The sequence below is a fragment of the Equus caballus genome, chromosome 15, assembly GCF_041296265.1.
Source record: "Equus caballus isolate H_3958 breed thoroughbred chromosome 15, TB-T2T, whole genome shotgun sequence".
In the NCBI taxonomy this organism is placed as follows: domain Eukaryota; kingdom Metazoa; phylum Chordata; class Mammalia; order Perissodactyla; family Equidae; genus Equus; species Equus caballus.
In genome coordinates, this window is record NC_091698.1 from 13412524 (window position 1) to 13432172 (window position 19649).

The 19649-nt window shown below is 42.9% G+C and overlaps 1 protein-coding gene and 1 pseudogene across 40 annotated transcripts in view; one reads left to right on the forward strand and one right to left on the reverse strand.

Annotated features, from left to right (window-relative positions):
• LOC138917617 (ral guanine nucleotide dissociation stimulator-like) overlaps nt 1–4750 on the reverse strand; it is a 94035-nt gene extending 89285 nt beyond the window's left edge. For 21 of the 40 annotated variants that reach the window (XR_011425804.1, XR_011425818.1, XR_011425802.1 and 18 more), the window contains exons 1-4: nt 4614–4750; nt 3355–3526; nt 3003–3207; nt 2394–2449 (exon numbers count right to left, since the gene is read on the reverse strand). The gene's annotated coding sequence lies outside the window, so the exon portion shown is untranslated. Of the gene's footprint in view, nt 1–55; nt 75–2393; nt 2450–3002; nt 3208–3354; nt 3527–4487 lie in introns of those variants that run through there. The other 19 variants (XR_011425830.1, XR_011425831.1, XR_011425828.1 and 16 more) reach the window with 5 other exon arrangements.
• Nucleotides 4751–12259: 7509 nt separating this feature from the next.
• The window catches only part of LOC138917783 (transcriptional protein SWT1-like), a 155077-nt pseudogene continuing 147687 nt past the window's right edge, over nt 12260–19649 (forward strand).

A 19649-nucleotide genomic window follows, 5' to 3' on the forward strand; every position in this document is an offset into this window, starting at 1 on the left:
ACATAAACAAAAGCTGAGGTAGTTCATCGCCACAAGACACCCCAAACAGGAAATGCTCAAGAAGACCTTCATACCTGAAAAAGAACAAAAAGAGTTCACAAAGCCTTGAGCAAGGAGATAAATAGGCAGCCAAAGTCAGAAAATTGCAGCTCTCTACCAGAACAGGTTAGCAAAAACTTAATTATGACATTAAAGATAAAGGGAAGGAAAACATCAAAAATAACTATAATCTTGTGATTTTAACCACAAAATCACAACACAAAACAGAAAATGTTATGACCAACAAATCAGAGGAAGAGGAAAGGGATGGAACTGGCTTAGACCAAGGAAATAACAGGCTATCAGAAAATGGTATATCTCATCTACGAGATTTTTTATACAAACCTGATGGTAACCACTAAACAAATAATCAGAACAGAGACACAAATGATACAAAAAAAAGAAAACTGAGGGGCTGTCCCAGTGGCATAATGGTTAAGTTCGCATGCTCTGCTTCAGCCACCCAGGGTTTGCAGCTTCTGGTCCCAGGCACAGACCTATGCATCTCTCATCAAGCCCTGCTGTGCTGGCATCCCACATACAAAAAACAGAGGACGATTGCCACAGATGTTAGCTCAGCAACAATCTTCCTCAAGCTAAAAGAGAGCAAGATTGCTTACAGATGTTAGCTCAGGGCCAGTCTTCCTCACACACAAAAAAGAGAAAACTGAGAAAACCATCATAGTGAACTACCAAACTGAACTGGCAGTCCAAAATACACAAGATGAGAAACAAGGAAAATACAGAACTGGAAAACAAGTGATAAAATGGCAGCATTAAGCCCTTATATATAAATAATCACTCTAAATGTAAATGGATTGAATTCTCCAATCAAAAGACAGAGTGGTGGGATGGATTGAAAAACAAGACTCATCAATATGCTGCCTCCAGGAAACACTCTTAGCTCTAAAGACAAACACAGGCTCAGAGTGAAGGGACGGAAGATGATACTCTAAGCTAATGGCAAACAAAAGAAAGCAGTTATTGCAATACTTATATCAGACACAGCAGACCTCAAGATAAAAAAGGCAATGAGAGACAAAGAGGGGCAGTATATAATGATAAAAGGGACACTCCAACAAGAAGACATAACACTTATAAATATACGTGTACCCAACAAAGGAGTACCAAAGTACATAAAGCAACTATTAACAGACCTAAAAAGAGATATTAACAACAACATAATAATAGTAGGGGGCCCCAACACTCTACTTACATCGATGGATAGACCATCCAGACAGAAAGTTAACAAGGAAATAGTGGAATTAAACGAAAAACTAGACGAGATGGACTTAATAGATATATATGGAACATTCTATCCAAAAATAGCAGAATACACATTCTTCTCAAGTGCACATGGAGCATTCAAAGGACAGACCATATGTTTTGAAACAAGACAGGCCTCAATAAATTTAAGAAGATTGAAATCACATCAAGCATCTTTTCTGACCAAAATGCTATGAGACTAGAAATCAGCTACAGGAAAAAAGCTGGGAAAGTGACAAATATGTGGAAACTATACAACATGCTACTGAACAACCAATGGATCACTGAAGAGATTAAAAGAGAAATCAAAACATATCTGGAGACAAATGAAAATGAAAATACACCACACCAACTCATATGGGATGTAGAAAAAGTGGTCCTATGAGGGAAATTCATAGCAATACAGGCCCAGCTTAAAAAACAAGAAACATCTCACATAAGCAATCGTAAAATACAGTTAGAAAATGAAGAACCAACAAAGCCCAAAGTCAGCCGAAGGAGGGAAATAATAAAAATCAGAGCAGAAATAAATTAAATTGAAACCAAAAAAGAAAAAAGAATAGTAGAAAAGATCAGTGAAACAAAGAACTGGTTCTTTGAGAACATATGCAAAATTGACAAACCCTTAGCCTGACTCTCTAAGAAAAAAAGAGAGAAGGCTCAAATAAATAAAATTAGAAATGAAAGAGGAGAAATTACAACAGATACCACAGAAATATAAAGGATTATAAGAGAATACAATGAAAAACTATATAGCAACAAACTGGACAATCTAGAAGAAACAGATAAATTCTAAGACTCATACAACTTCCCAAAACTGAATCAAGAAGAAACAGAGAATCTGAATAGCCCAATCACAAGTAAAGAGATTGAAACAGGTAGCTTAGTGGGAAACTACTTACCCTGACAAGGTTACCCACTCAAAGCTAACAGCCAACATCACAATTAATAGTAAAACACGGTATATTTTTCCTCAAGACGGACTTGATTTCTACTATTTCTACTTCTCCTTTTCCTTTAATGCATGGATCCTGCTAAACCTTATAAATCCACTACAGTATAAAATGGGGAATGAATAAAGAGCTCACCTGAGGGATGTTCACTCTCTGTGGCTCCTGGGCGAGTACAGAGGACTGTGGTTCCGCTGAGGGGACAGAGAGAAGACAGGGGTCCTGAGATTTAGCTGTCTTACAGCTCTTAGATTCACCTTCTCAAATTTCAGCACCCCAGTTGGGGATCATCCTCCCCATAGGCACAGGGCCCTCTGGGCCTTGAAAAGGCACAAGAAGGATCCTGGACAGGCAGCAACACCTGTCTTTGTGTGATTCTGAAATGACCATGGAGCCGAAATCTGCAGTTTTTTACTGAGTGAACATAAACTTTACTCGATTGATTTAACAATAACGCATGCGTCCTTCTGAATAACAGAAAGAAATAAAAACAACCGATTAGTTGAATTAAAGTACGCCAAACGACAAGACACTATTCCTTCATTAAAGTTAACTTAGCAGAAAAATACTCAGTATGCATCATTTATCTATTTTTCTCAGTAATATTATTTAACCCTTGGTATACACAATCCACGGAAAGCCTAGTAAAAGAGATGGGAGGATTTAAGGCAGGAATTTTTAATTGTTCATTTCAGCTGGGAAGTATTTCTCAAAAGGCCCTTTTGATAGATGCTTTTGGTAACTTACCTGTGAGAGAGTGAACTGTCACAAACTGTGTTTCCCTGGACAAGTCACTGAAATTTTCAGGCCCAATGTCTTTAAATCTTTCAAAAGAGTTAGAAGTAGGTGACCTCGGAAAACTCTTCACAGATCATCGTTCTTGGATCCTGTGACATCAGGATAACGTCACTAATGTCACATGTGGTGGTGGACATGTGTGACAGCAGCGCATCTGTAAATAGCGGGGGCCATTTAAGGGGACTGGAGACAGAACTTCCTCCCTCTGCCTGGTTGTCCCTTACCCCCAGACCTTGCCCTCACGGCTCTCCAACAAAGCAGCCTTTCCTGAGCAGCCTGCCCCTGGGCCACCCCAGCTCACCTGTACTTCCCAGGGACGGCCCAAATGCCCCACTGTCACACAGTGTGGTGGCTCCTGAAGGTGGCATCATCATCAAGTCTGGTTCATTCTGGGCAGGAGGATCAAGACCTGCTTCTGATCTTGCAAATCTAGCATCTGCTCCTTTCTGGGCTCTTGTCTCTGCTCTGAAGCTCTGGAGAGAGGTCTAAGGTCAGAGGGGCGCTCTCTTCCAGGTAAGACTCCCTCACAGAGGCCCCCTGCTTCCTGCCCCACAAGGGCTGGTTTGTTTCAAGGCAACTGGGACATGGATCTGAGAAATAAATTCACTTTAGGGGCAAAAAGCCTGACTCTTGGAATTCATTATAACGTTAGACTTCAAGGACAGAAAGCCTGACAATGCAGAGGGGGCCAGGCACCTCTGTCTGACCCAAGGGACCTGAAGAGACACTAGAGATCCCAGGATACATGTGACATACGGTGGGATTCCATCCACATCCTTTCCTTTACATCCCTGGGGACACAGGGACAGGCCATGTTCCTAAATGCGGTGAAGGCTGTAATGCCAGTCTTGGGCAGGTGTGACAATCAGACAAAGCCTGAGACTGAAGCGAAGCACACCTGCCCTCGAATCCAAATTCCCTGGCTGGGAGCTCCTCACTCGAGCACATCGGGCCACCGACCCGAGCCTCGGTTTCTGGTGAAGTGGTTGTCAGGGTACATTAAACTATCCAGTAGAAAAGCAAAGCGTCCTCTAACTATAACAGCAGTTGTCACTTACTTAAGGCTTCCTACCTGGCACTTGTCTAAAATAGTGATCTATGTTTCCAAACGCCGCCGTGAAACAATCATTATTAATATTTATAGATGAGAACCCTGACTCTCGCCCAGGTTCCTTCTGTCGCCCCTGCTTACAGGTGACAGAGCTGGCACTGACCGGGCCTGTAGTGCTCCAGAGCTCGGGCTCCACCGCAGACCAACGGTCACCTTCCGCCTGATAAACGCACTCCTCCCTCCCGCACCCACCGCCGCCACCACGGGCTTCTCTCCGGTCGGGCTGCAGGCGGGCTGGTCACACGATCCTCGGGCACCCCGGACCCCCTCGAACACCTGTGCCCCAGGAGCCCGAGGGCCGGGGTCTCCCCCATCGGCCTTACCCGCTCTGACGGCCCGCCCGGGTTTATACACCGCCGCGGGGGGCGACGGGGTCCCAGACACTTCCTGCTCCCATCCCCAAGCACAGGCACACCCTTCCCAGCTAGTCCCTCGCCCTAGGTGCGCACCCTGCATTTTCCGAGCACACCCCAAAGTTCCCCAACGGTTCTCTGGAGTCCTGAGAAGACGAACGAGGAGGCTACGGCTGCACATGCGCAGAAGGAGCGTGGCGTCCCCTTCCCAGAGTCCAGGCGGTGAACCTCACCTATTTAAAACTACATTTCCCATAGGCCTCCGCGTCTACATTTCAAGTCACTCTTGGCCTTTCTGCGAAAGCGGGAGGACGGTGTTCTTAAATCTCTCCTGCCCAGGGTCCTCCGAGCCTGAAGAGGTTAAGGGTTAAGCCTGAACTCTGCTGTCAAATGCAAAGGGTAATCCGCTATTGGCTCCCGATTAAAATAGCATTTTTTTTCATAAGTCATTTGGAGGTAATTGGGGAAATTTGAATACGGATTGGATATGGAAAATATTAAAATATTACTTAGATGGTGTGAAGAAAATTTGGAGTTATGTAGGAAAATTGACTTTGTAAAAAGAAAAAGACATGATGACTGAAGTAGTTAAATTATATAGCTGTAAAATTATAATTTTACAATTTTTCAACCTGGGACCTCCACCCTGTTCCTTTACAGCCGCCGGACCCACCAACCCCTGAGCCCCATCCTGGCGCGCCTGGGGCCCAGCGTGCAGATTCTACTGAGGGTCTGCACAGGTGCTCCATGTCACCACAAAAGATGGCTGCACATGAGAAACACTCTAAGAGTCTTAGAAAACATTTGTCAGTATCCCATTAGAGGAAATACATATTTCATTGCTTTGAAATGCAACATGGGCTGCTCCTGAGTCCATAGGGAGTATACTCATATTGATTAATTTGAGCCTATCCAAACATAATTCATCCTTCCTAATCTAATATGGTAAGGATCCACCCCCTTATGTGCTACCTAGTTTCTGCTTTACTGGGCAAGATCTTGAGTTCCTTTTGTGTTTTTGGTTTTTTAATTTCTGGATTTCTTGCAATTCTACTCTGAACACAGCTGTTTTTTTATTCCCATTATGGGCCTGGAGCCAGTAAGGAAGTTTGGACAGGGCCTGAGGATAGTGTGTATCTCCTTCAGGGGTAACTTATACTAGGATCACCCCTTAGGATTTGGAGAGAGAGAGAGAAGTGAGAGAGACACTGTCAGAATTCAATTACTCTTCACTTCTTTTCCTAAGCTCCTCAAAGCAGTGACTTTTAGTATACCTTAAAGGCCTTAAAATTGCAGAGAGTGTGGCAGGTACAACAAACTTGAACTGTCTAATAAGCCTCAAAGCTGTGCAGAGGCAAGTGTACACCTGCCAGGCAAAGTGCACAGAGTATAGAATATCTGTTCTGACCAAGTAGTAGTATATGTTTGACCATATCCTTCTCCTCTGATAATAACTTTGGGCTTCCTAGATGCTCAGTAAATCCATGTAAGTGAAGGAATACAATTTATTCACCTTAATCTTGACCTCACACTGAGTCCATTCTAGCAGTAATTGGGGGAGGTGTACTTACCTGGCATTTACCCTCATATGGGTAGTGATCATTTTATAAAATATTGAGGAACTTAATGTCCCTCTTGAAGATATTCTTGTATTCAAGCCTTATCTGAGTGAGTAATTGAGGCAATCTATTGAGAGCCCCAGTATATTGGATCACTTTTCAAAGTGTTCAGACACCTCCATCTGGGAACTGTTTCTCTCTATGCCTGTCAATATTAGATTAGTTTTATCTTTTTAGGGTTTCATGCAAAAGGAATCATACAGTGTATTTTTGTGTGGCTTTTTTTTCACTCAGGATAATGATTTTGAGATTCATCCTATAGTTGAATACCAGCAATGAAGGAACAGCCTCACACAGGGAGAAACAACTGCTTATGAAATCAAGGGAGACTCATTGTGCCCAATGAGTTCAGCTATATCTGAATCCAAATACATGTAATCATTCCAATTTCCAGGTTCCTAGACTTTCCCAGTAAATGTCCCAAATCTCATCTAATATACCTCCTCAAATTGTGGATCTAATAGCTATTGTAATTTTTTGAATAAATAATGTCCAAAACTTCCCAAAGTTGATGAAACAATGTTAATTTACACATCCAAGAAGCTTACTGAACTCCAAGTAGGATAAATACAAAGATATAGTTTTACCTAGACACATCATAGTCAAACTGTTGGAAGCCACACACAAAGAGAAAATCTTAAAAGAAGAAAGAGAAAAACAACTGAACATGTACAGGAGAGCATCACCATAAATAATATCTAACTGCTCATCAGAGAAGATAGACCCTAGAAGGCAGAGAAATGGCATATTCAAAATACTGAAAGAAAAAATGGTAACAAAGAATTTTTTTATCCAGCAAGACTATCCACTAATTATAAAGGTGAAATAAGGACATTCTTAAATTTAAAAAGACTGGAAGAATTTCTTGATATCAGAACTGAATTGTGAGAAATACTAAAGGAAATTCTTTGGGCTGGAAGAAAATGACATCAGACAGTACCTCGAATCAGCTGGAAGAAATTAAGAGAGCCAGAAGTAATAAATTTCTGGGTTTTAAAAAAAAGAATCTATAAATATATTTTCTCATTTCTTCTGTTAAATTCTTTAAAAGACATGAGATTGTACAAAGAAATAATTGTAACATTGTAGTATTGGTTTGGTAACATATATAGATATAATATATATAAAAATAATAGCACAAAAGGGGAAAGTAATAGAGTTACATTGGAGGAAACATTCTATATTTCATAGGAATTAAGTTAATATTCGTTTGAAATAGACCATAGTCAGTTAAAATGCATATTGGAATCCCTAGCACAGACACTAGGAAAATAGCTCAAAAACAGTAAAAAATATTCAATAGAGGAATTAAAATGATATACTGAAAGATTTATTTAGCACAAAAGAAATTAATAAAGGAAGGACAGAAAACAAAAAAGCCTGAAGACATAGAAAACAAATAGCAAAATGGCAAATGTAACTCTGATCCTATCAATAACTGCACTAAATGTGAATGGTCTAAAAAAAACAATTAGAAGACAGAGATTGGGAAAATGAATAATAAAGCAAGATCCAACTCTATGTGATCTACAAAAGACACATCTTAGATTCAAAGACAAACAGAAGTTGAAACTAGAAGGATGGAAAAGACATATCATACAAATAGTTACCAAAAGATTGCTCGAGGGTTGTATTAATACTGGACAATGTAGATTTTAAAACAAGAAATATCATTAGAAGCAAAGAGGGACATATCCAAATGACAAAATGTCAATACATCAGAAAGATAGAGAAATTATCAATGCTTACAAATCTAACAACAGAGCTTCAAGATATGTGAAGTAAAATTTGACAGAAATGAAAGGAGAAAGAGACAATTCAACAACAATACTTGGAAATTTCAACTGCCTCCTGTCTATAATGGATTAAAAAGAGGAAAGACAATCAGCAAGGTTATAAAAGACTTGAACAGCACTATCAACCAAATTAAATTAAGTGACATGTATAGATCACTGCACTCAATGACTACAAAACACACATTCTTTTCAATAGCACATGGAACATGCTCCAGGATAGACCGTGTACTCAGCCATAAAATAAATTCAACAGATTTAGCAAGAATGAAATAATATAAAATATGTTCTCCAACCACAATGGAATGTGAGCTATCCAGGATGGAATATATTTGGGATATCCACAAACATTTGGAACTTAAATGACATCCATCTGAATAACACATGAGTCAAAGAATAAATTGGGAACAAAATTTGAAAGTACTTTGAAGTGAATGAAAATTTAAAAAATAGAATATCAAAGTCTATGGGATGTGCCTAAAGCAGTACTTAGAGAGAAATTTATAGTATTAAACACCTATAGTGGAAGAGAGGAAAGTCTCAAATCAATAATTTAAGTTCCCACCCTAAGAAAGGAAAGAAATGAAAATAAACCAAACTGAAAACAAGGAAAAGAAAGGAAATACAAAAGATTAGAACACATGTCTGTGAAATACAAAACACAAAAATCAATAAAACCAGAAATTGGCTGTTTACCAGATAAAGTTGACTAGCCCTTAGCTAGCATCCCCAAGGAAGAGAGAAGATAGAATTTACCAAAATCAGAAATTATAAAGGGCCACCCACAGAGAAATTAAAGGATTATAAGAGAATATTATGAACAACTTTATGCCACAAATTAGACAACTTATAAGATATTGGCAAATTCTTAGATCCAAATTTCCAAAACTGACTCAAAGAGAAATAGAAAATCTCCATAGATCTGTAACAAACAAGAAAATTAAATTAGTAATTAAAACCCTTTCAGGGAAGAAAAGCCCAGATTCGGATGACTCAACTGGTGAATTCCATTGACTATTAATGGAGCAAATAATCCCAATCTCCCACCATCTATTTCAGAAAATATCGAAGGAGAGAGCTGGTCTCACATCATTCTATTAGGCCAGAGTTACCTTGATTTCAATGGCAAGTGAAGACATCACATGCAAAGACAAGACCACTATCCCTCATGAATATAAATGAAAAATCCTTAACGATGTGTTAGTGAGTGATGTCACCAAGATGGGGGAGTAGGAGATCTTAGCCTCTGTCCTCCCAGAAAGATCAACAATTAGACTGCTACCTACCCACGATCAAAAAGAGTTCTGGGAGAGCTCTAAATCCCTCTTAAGAAACTTTAGCAACATAGCAGAACAAAAAATGTGAGAATAACCACACATAAAGAGAAAGAAGAACAGCTTCATTTTGCCTGCATCACCCCGTCCTTTAAGCTGGCATTACTCAGTGCTAAGAGGGAACTCCTCAGCTAGAAAGAGCTCTCCTTTCAGGGAAAGAGAGAGCAGAGTGAACGACCAGCATCCCAGCCTTTCAGGGCACACATGAAGTACCCACTTTGGTTTCCCCCCACCCAGAGACTGGCAAAGCAGAGAGATATAGAGATGGCTAGGGACAGGGAAGAAGAGCAGGGTTTACCAATATCGGGCACACAGCAGTAAAGACCACAGTTGTGTGACCTGTTCTATGGATAACCCCAACGTGGAAGGGCAAGGGGAACAGTGCACTGAGAGAGATACACAGCTCTGTGGGAGCAGGGGAGGAGCACTCTCTGAACACATTCCAGGAAAGGGGTCACCTTCCATGCCAAGATGAACTTTGCATGAATAAAGATTTAAGTGAGGACAGATTGAGAAGAGTGAAGAGGGGAATGGGGTGTCGACCAAATTTCATCCACCTGCAATTTTACCTACTCAAATTTTATCTACCACGGCAAGAAGTTAGTATCTAATATTTTAAAATTACTTTTAAATACAAGTATTCGTACTAGTTATATAAATGGAGGTAAACACAAGAACAGCTATGATAGAAATGGCTAAAGTGGTTTCCATGGGGAATGGAACTGGGGGGATAGAAAGGACTGCGGTTGTGAGGTTGGGGAGGGCCTGTCACAGTTCTTTATAAAGCCTTCAGTACTATTTGATTTTAAAGGCACAAGTATGGATTCCTTAGATAAATATTAATTTTTAAGTGAGCTTTAAAGAATGAGTAAGGTTTCTACAAGGAGAAACTTGTAGTTTCTCAGTTTACTTTTCCTGCCACTCTAGTGCCTATGACCACAGGGCGTGGGAAAGCCCTGGCCACGGCTTCAGAGTGGCTGTGGCTTCACGGGAACATGGATGATCTGTCCCTGTGGTACCACAGCATCACGTCTGCCTGCGATCCTGCTCTAAACCAGCAGCCTCTGTTACTGCCAGAATCCGAGCATCATCCCCCCTGGCAGTTCTTCATGCCAGGCCCCACCCACTGGACCAGACTCCTGAAATGCTGAAATGGACCTGAATCCCTACTTTCTCCATCCCTAGTTCAGCCTCCCCTTTTTATACGTTGCCCACGTCAGCCTCTGGACAGCATCCACGATGCACTGATGGTCTCCCACCAGAAGTCATTTGTACATTTCTGCCTGTTCCTCCTTCACCCGCTCTCTTCCTGCAGAATGGCTTGGCTGCTCCTTGGAGCTCCTGCAGGATCGATGTATCAGTTAGAGCAGCTCTAAGGAAACATCTGGTGAGGGGGAAACAGGACTCACTCGAGGCAATTACCAGACGTAGGAGGTACTGCCGATTTTCACAACCAAATAATGCACTGCACCAAGCTCCAAGGTAGGAAAGGGCAGAGATCCTAGAGCCAGGCTGCTGAGGTTGGAATCCCTATAACACCACTTACTAGCTGTGTGATTTGGGGCTCTTGATTGAACCTCTCTCTGTCTCAATTTTCTAATCTGTAAAATGGGGCTACTAATGGATCATGGAGGATCCAAGCCGAAGATACTGAAAGTGGTTAAGAGGTTCTTGCATTAATCCAGACAAAAGACAATAAGGGTCTGAACTGAGGCAGTGACAGGGAGGATGAAGCTGAGGAGACCGAATTAGAAAGTTATTTCGGAGGCTGAATGGCACAATTTGGTACCAAGTGACCATGGGGGATCAGGCACGAGAAGAAGGGGACAGGTAGGAGGAGAGAGAAACCATTTAAGTGTAGCTCCTAATTTTTTTATGAGGGTAGCTGAGTAAATGTGGATGCTATTAACATTGACAGTTCACAAAAGAGACTCATATTTGCTGTGTGTGTGGCAGGGAGGGGCATATTCCAGAGAGTTCTGTTGTAATGATGACATATCTCCTTTCATTTTCATCACCACACTGTGGTTCTGATCCTCAGATGACGAAAGTGTGTCTGCAGCTTGACATTTGTTACCTCACTTAATCCTCACACGAGCCCCATGAGGTAAACGTGCTGCTATTATCTCTGTGACGTAACAGGGTACTTGAGTCTCAGAGAGGTAAAGCAACTTGCCCAAGATCACACAGCACCTTGGCTGGGATTTAAATCCAGGAGGATTGGACTCCTTGAGCTATCAGCCTTCCAGTATTGCACACTGCCTCTCAAATACACTCTTCCAGAGAGGCGTCCTAGATATTTTCATCTGTGCAGTCCTCCTGCATGAAATAGTTCAGATTCTTCTACCTAATTTTCATTTGAAACTCTCCTTGTATACTCTAGAATTTGTCCCAGCTAGTGAAAAGGTGTTTTACCATATTATATATTTGTCACAGCTGCTCTAATAAACCTGCATGTGTGCACTGTGTTGGCACGGTGTGGTTTCTGTGTCTATTTACAGTGTTGAAAGCTACGACATGCACAGATAGATATGTATATAGAAATTAGGAACACAGAGCGGTTCCCCTTTCACATAAAAGTGAATGTGCTGTAGAGGAAGAATAGCATATTTTTAACTCTTGAGCACTATTTGCTTAGCTGATAGCTAAGTGAAATGAGGGGGTGTTAGAAAGCTGTGAATAATGTTCACTATGAATATTATAGGTTACCTGGGAAAAAGGGGTTTTACAGTATAAAATGATACTGCCAAAATCCAGCAAAAGGCTTAAAAGTCCAAACCACTCTAAACATTGATTTGACTCAATCGTGCAAGTTAGAACATTCCATTTCCCCAGAAAGAAGTCATTCCTGAGAAAAACTTTGCAAATGAAATGTAAGAAGGAGAGAGAAGAAAAAGTAAGATTGCAGATCCACAATGAACAGCGTCCACTTTCATCTTTTGGGAAATTTATTTCTACTCCTCAAAAAAAGAGAGCCACAAATAATGGTTTTCCCGATGAGACCACCCCAGCTGGATCATGCTAAAAAGCTTTCAGGAGGGAAGCAGTAAGTAAATTCAACTGTTCAGAGGCATTTGGATGTCATCCTAAAGCAGCAGCCCCAGTAATCACTGCGCCATCAACAACTAAAAGGATCCAGACTATTAGATGTGGACAACAGAGAAATAATGGATGCTAAAGAGGTCGGAAACAGAAATGATGGCATTCACCCACTACATAGCTTCAAAGCGGATGAGGGGAAAATGGAGGCTCCATTTTCTAACTACTGAACTATTAAAACACACACACACACACACACACACACAGACTGATAAATGCCAGTATCAGTTTTATCACGTAGGTGGTTAAACAGTCACTTTCTTCTTCAATATTTTGAAATATACAAGGACTTTGGTCTTCTACTAATTTCAGAGTTGAAGAGGCAGGACGGCTTCCTTCTCTGCCAACGTGCAGACTGGGAAGATTTGATGCTGGGGCACCAAAGGTTCCAGAACCTTGGAGGCAGGATGCTGGAACATAAGGCAGGCAGGGACGCACAAAATGTCTATCCATGAGCTTAAAGAATTTTTGGATAAGAACCAGTTCTGCTTCTCCAGCCAAGCTTTCGCTACTTGCCAAGAACATTATGCTTCGGTTGCCCAGTGATTCTTGCAGTAAGGACCCACGAAGTCTGCTTACATCAGAATCAGCTGCATCCCTTGTTGAAATGCAGACACCCAGGCCCCAAACTACTGAAGCGGAATCTCTTGAGGTGGGGCAAGGATTCTCATGCCACTGTCCTTGAGACTTAGCAAGGTAATTAATGTGACCAGATGTCGTGGTTTGACTGGGACAATCCGAAATTCCAAGATCTTCAAAGTATTATGATATAGACTAGGGGTCCACAAACTACAGCCCATGGACCGAATTTGGCTGCCATTTGTTTTTGTAAATGGGTTTTAATTGGAACACAGTCATGTTCGTTCATTTTTGTCTTTGGCTGTTTTGACCCTACAACAGCAAAGGTGGACAGTTGCCACAGAGACTGTATGGCAGGCAAAGTCTAAAATATTTACTATCTGGCACTTTACAAAAAAAGCTGGTTCACTCCCAATGTAGACCAAAGGTTTTCAACCATTTCTGCACATCAAAATCATGTAGGGATTTTTATAACACCACTTCCCCAGACCTAGTCCCAGAGTTTCTGAATCAATTGGCCTGGGGTAGGACTGGATATAGCTATCATTTAAAAGCCTGTTCAGGTGATTCTAATGCGTGGCCAGGAAGAGGCCAATTGCTCTAAGGGAGACTGCACATACTTTGGAACCAGGCTGAAAAGACTCTGCTCCATAATCCCTCCCTTCATAATCCGGCTGAGTGTCCTTGGGCAGCCCGTGTAACTTGCGTGAGTCTCAACTGCTTTATCTGTAAAACAGAGCTACCAATAGTCACTTTGTTGGGCGAGGTATTAGGAAGATGAGAGACAATATACACACACCTCCCGAGACAGGGCTTAGCATCCTGTGAGACTAAATAAATGGTACTGGCAGTGATGAGGAGGATGATAATGATGATAACCATGATAGAGGGTAATGCCTATGGCTTCAATAATGCAATTGGATATACATTCATTAAGCACTGTCTGTGTGCTCTGGAAGGGGAAACCTTGATAAATAAGATGTGATGACCACCTGAAGGAGCTCACAGTCAAGTAAAACAAACAGGTACGTAAGATAGTGACAGCAAGAGAAAAGAAAAACGGGCCAAGAAGATGGAAAAACGAGTCACAAAAGAGAAAGTAAATTCTAATAAATATAGACAAACACGTAAACTTCAGCAATAGTCAGGGAAATGAAAAACAAAACTCGAATGAGACATTTTCTCCCAGCAAATAGGCAAATACTAAAAATATCCCACCTTCACAGAAGCAAAATTTTTACAGGCTTTTTAAAGGGTGAATTGGCAGGTTAAAATCTGCACACTTTTCAAATCCTCTATTTCCCTTCTAGGTATGTAGTCTGGAGAAACACATATGCTGTAACAGACCTGTGTAGGAACTTTCACTGTGGCATGGCTGCAGCAATGTGAACCATCTAAATACCCATAAGATTGGGAATGGCCAACTAAATCTTCTTGCCTCCATTCTATCTAATTCAATGCTAAAGTATTTTTTAAAGTGATTTAAATGCATACCGGTACAAAACGGACAATCACACAAAGTACTCTGTGTCAAAGATGCAAATCATAGAAAATGCCAGAACATAGGTATAATAAAGCACACACATGCACACTCAAAACAAAACTTTACTTTTTTATCCATGTATGTGTATGTAAATTCCCAGACAAGATTCCTTCTGGAAAGGAAAGGTAGATTTTGAGAGTAGCCTAGAGGAGATCTTTCACTTACTATATTGTTTGAATATTTAATAAAGTGAATGTATTCATGTACTGCTTATGTACATCTTTTAAAAGAAAAAAAACACCAGACAATAATTGAATGTAGTGAGTATTATTAGAGAAGTATGTGTAAAGTATGATGGGGGAACCAAAAACAATGCTGCTGGGGTGGGATGGAGAGGAGGAGGTGCCGCAGAGATAGGGTAATGCTGAGCAAGGCCTTGAAGGAGAAGATGATGGTGGCATCCCAGAAAGAGAGGGGACCATATGCAGGGGCTCAGGGGCATGGCATGTATGCTTTCATTCATTCATCCCATTATTCACTCAACAAACATTTGTGGAGTGTCACCTCTGAGCTCAGGAGTGTTTCAGGTGCTGGAGAGACAGCAGGGAACAGACAGACAAAAGTCCCTGCCCGCACGTTGCTTCTCTTCTAGTCTGTCTACATAGATAATACGCAAGAAACAATCAAGACGCATAGTGTGACGGGGAGTGCTGTGTGGAGAATAATGCAGGGAAAGGAGGTGGGAGATGCTGCGGTGGGAACGGGGTCCCCTACTTTAGTTGGGGTCACCAGAGAAGATTGTGCTAGGAAGTAGCATAAACAGAGAGCTGAAGGAGCTGAAAGAGCTAGCCATGGGGACAACCAAGGGAAGAATGTTCCAGCCACAAGGACAGCAGGTGCAGAGGACCCCATGCAGGGCTGAGCTTGACGTGTCCCAGCGACACAAGAAGGACAGCCTGGCTGGAGTGGGTCAGCAAGAGGACAGAGAGATGGTGGATGGAGGCTGGGAGGTGTCGTGCAAAGCTTTGTGAAATGTGGAAAGGATTTTGACTTTTCCTCTGGGCGGGGTAGGTGGGGTGGGGAGCGGTCACCGTGGGCTTTTAAAATGGGAAGTGGCTTGATTCATTATATGTTTCAAAGATACCTCTGGATGCTTGACTGAGAAGACTCCAGGGGGCTAACGCGGAGGCAGGGAGACAGTTGGGAGCCTCCGGCATTTGCAGGGTCTGCTCAGGGCCTGGGCAGCTGAGTCACGGGGCGCTGGGTCACTACATACAGGGGTGGGAACACGGAATCTCAAACAGCACGTGGACATCACTGGCCTCTTCCTCGGGTAGCAGCATCCTGATGCTCTTTGACCGACCTGCCTATACCCTTGCAGGACCCAGAGGAAGAGTACAAATGAAGGGCCATATACCACATGCCCAGGGATTTGAAAGTTATAAAGCAATCTATTAAAGTGTCATTTAAAATATGTACTATCCTCCTATCTTCATAATGACTCGGAAGGCCAAGTTCAAATTTGGAATCCTCTGACTTCTCAGATTTTCTTGCCAGAATATAGCAGCATAGGGAGAGCTGGCTCCTGGCTTATGGCTCCCGGATCCCTACCCTCAGCCTGTTCCCCACTTCTCTTCCTACTCCCAGCTCTGCCCATCACTGTAGTGGCTTTTTGTACGTGTGTGAGTACATCATAACCTGCACAGTGAAAATGGGTGGACAGCAGTCTTTACATCCCCTCTGGCTTTCATGTGCCATGTGCCCTCGGGAGGACAGATCCAGGGAAGAGCCAACTTGGGCAGGGAAGTCCAGGGTCTCTGTGACTAAAAGAATGGTCCAGAAGGGAGGGTGCATGTTGAGGTGGGCAAGTGCCCTTGGCTTGTGGCCTCCTTATCCCCTGGGAAGACGTGATGGGAAAAGGACTAGAGTGGAGACTTCTAGGGTGGATGACTCAGTGCAGGGATGTTTTCTGCATGGGCTTAAGAATGGCGCTGCCCTCCTCAGTCAAGCTGGCTGAGCTTAGGTCACTGCTGCTTACCCAAGGGACGTGGGACACCTTGGTTGGTATTTCCTCTAAGAAGCCACACAATGGTGGTGGGAGGCGGTTCTTAGGAATTTAAATCATGAACGGAGGGGCTGAGGGAAATGTCTTGGAGCTGGTTTGTACCAGCCACAGGGTCTTGAAGAGACTGTCGCTTAAGTCCTATTCTCTGGATTATTGGAGGTCTCCTGGTTCAAGTCCTTTCTTAGGCTTCTTTGATCAGCTATGCCTTCCATTCCATGAACTTTCTAAGGCTTGCACCATTCAGAGATAGTTACTGTGCCTGTAACCAAGAAACCCCACAAGATGCAGGCTGTGTTACAAAGAATTCCATGTGCCACATTAGGGTGGTTGAACTTTAGTCTGCAGAAAATTGGAGGCTTTTAAACAGAGAGCTGGCTTTTTTTTTTTTTTCAATGTCTCTAGAGAGACACAGAAGATGGGCTGAAAGGGAAGAAACTCTGTCTGGCCTTCCTTGCTCCTCCAGCACTTCAAACGGTGGATTAAACAGAGGCACCTATTATGAAATATAAGTTCAACTTCAAGAAGGAAAGAAGAAATCTTCAGGGTAGGTAGGTGAGAGAGACACCGGGAGACTGGCGATGAGCAATTGAGCTCATTTTCAGGCAAGAACAAAGATTCAAGGCCGACTCCCAGGAATTAGAGATCGGGCAGTACAACATCAAATCCCAGTTCAATTCTAGAAGACATTATAGAACAGATGGTTTCTGAGCAGGGAGAAGCCAACGGAGGTTCAGTATGACCAAGTCATGCCAGACTCCTGTCAGCCCCAGCCTGCTCCTGTATAGCTCCATGAACTGGAAGTCTTCAGCAGTCAGATGCACATTAGGTGCCTTGGCCTCACCACTAGTGTGGTCTTACTAACGCTGCCCTAAACTTGATATACGTGCCCTGATTCCACTCAGTCAGCTTTTCCCTAAGCCTATAAGGTCTCTTAGTCTCTTGCTGAAACCATTATCTCAGCCCACCTGTACAGGGTCTTGAAATCCTGTTAATCTCTTGAAAAGTTCTTCCTTGAGAAAACTCTCCCTTGAGAGACTGCCCTTGGGGTGGATGTCTGCTGTCTCTCCATGACCAGCATCCACTTCCCCTTGTGTAACAGTTTCGTATCTGGCCTTGATAAAGGACCCTTCCTCCACTCCCACTTCCGTGCTCAGCTCGGGGGAGCTCACTTTGTCTCCAGCTCTAGAGCCTATCTTTATCATATGAGCAAGGAGCCGCCACTGAAGAGTTTTAGTATGTCCCTATGAGGACAGAGTCAATGGCAGGATGATGTGATCAGAGATGCATCTGGGTAGAATCCCTCTGGGTGCAGGGTGAGGAAGAAACTGCATGCAAGAAGACCAGATGGAAGACTGTGGGGAGTTTTGAGGAAAGAAATGGCAGTTTGGACTAGCATATTGGCAGGAGGTGGAAGAGAAGTAGATCGACTCAAGTGACTTTCAGGAATTAAAGTCAACAGGCTGGTGATGAATTGGATATGGGGGATGGAGGGAGAAAGAGATGTCACAAATGATTCCTAAGTTTGCGCTTTGTGCAAGTGAATGCATCACGGTGACTTCACCGATAGAGGGAAGTCAGAAAGAGAAGCAGACTCGAGGAAGGGAGTCATGAAGAGCATGGCTTCAGTTTGGAGTATTTTGAAACACCTAAGAGAAAGTGTTAAGAGGCAATTGGATATACAAATATGGAACACTGAGGATGTATCTGAGTTGGAGATATTAACTTGCCAGTCCACGTAGAAAGCCAAAGACGTGCATTATATCAGTGAGGGGAGAAGAGCGAGCCAGAGACCAACCGCATAACTGTCCCCTCTGTGTTCCCTCCGACAACTCTTTCCATCTTACATTTATGCTCTTGGTTTTTCTACCTCTCAAAATGCACGCACCCATGACTTGTTCCTACTTAAACCCAATATTCCCCCCCTTCTAATTTCTGCAGATGGTATTTTGACTATGTTAAATATTTTTCATGGCAGAATCATAGCAATGCCTTGCATAGAGATGGCAAAAGAGATCTGGGCAGACGATGAGGCTAATTCTATTTTGTCTTTTATTTGTTCTTGAAATGGAGACACCAGGCATCTGGAATCTGAAACCCTGTACTCTATGCGTCCAGACCTCCTATTCCATACTTCATGAAGCATCTCCAGTTTGGGAGATTGCACATTAGGACAGGAATGGATGAACTAGTTTATGTCCTATGGACAAGGGTCCGGCACAGAGAGCAGGCTGGAAGCCATGCAGGATGGGGAGCAAGGTAACTTGGGGATATTATCTGACTTATTCCATGTGGTCCCAAGAATAAGGGCAGGATCCATGACTTACACCTCTTGTGTTCTTGGGCCAGGACAGGCCTGTTACAAAGCGGGCTTCCATAAATGTGTGTTAATAACTCTGCAGATGATGAATATACGGAGCAGTGATGAGGCCTGGCTGAGGATGCTGAAGATGTCATTCAGACATCCTGGCATATATTACCCTTAAGTGCTGCCTCAGTGGATGGGCATCTGCACTTAGAACCCAGCAGAGTCTTGCCCCTGATATCAAGATATCCATGGGCCTGCCTCCCGCCGTCCCTCCCTCACCCTACCCTCCTCCCAAGAACCTGTGGAATTCAGTCAGACACCAGAGACTCCAGGAAGGTCCTAGAGAAGAGGCGATCAGGGGTGAGACTCTCTCAATCATTTATTGCAGCTCTCATTGGCTTTCCTAGAATCAGCCAGAGCTGAAATCTGATTGTGGAACCGGGGATTCTGGATTGCGGGGGTATGGACCCAGGGAACATTTATTAAGCAAGACTATATGTAATGTCCACTTAATTCTCACTGCACACTGGTGTTCTTATTACTTTTGCTTAGGGAACTGAGGCTCAGAGAGGCTGAGATTGTCCAGCCTGCAAGCAGTGGAGCATGCATCAAATCGAGACCAGCCCAATTCCACAGCCTGTGTTCATTCCACTCAACTTCACAGCCTCTCTTCAAGATCTTGATGAGGGGGTCTCACCTCATACACACTCTCCAGTGAGTGTAAAGAGAACACCTGAGCTAGAGCCACTTTCTCCTAACGTATTATGAGGATACTCTGGCTTAGAGTCGAAATCAGAACTCAAACCACACCTTACTCTCCGCTGGGCCATGCTGCCGGTGAATCAGGCCAGCGCC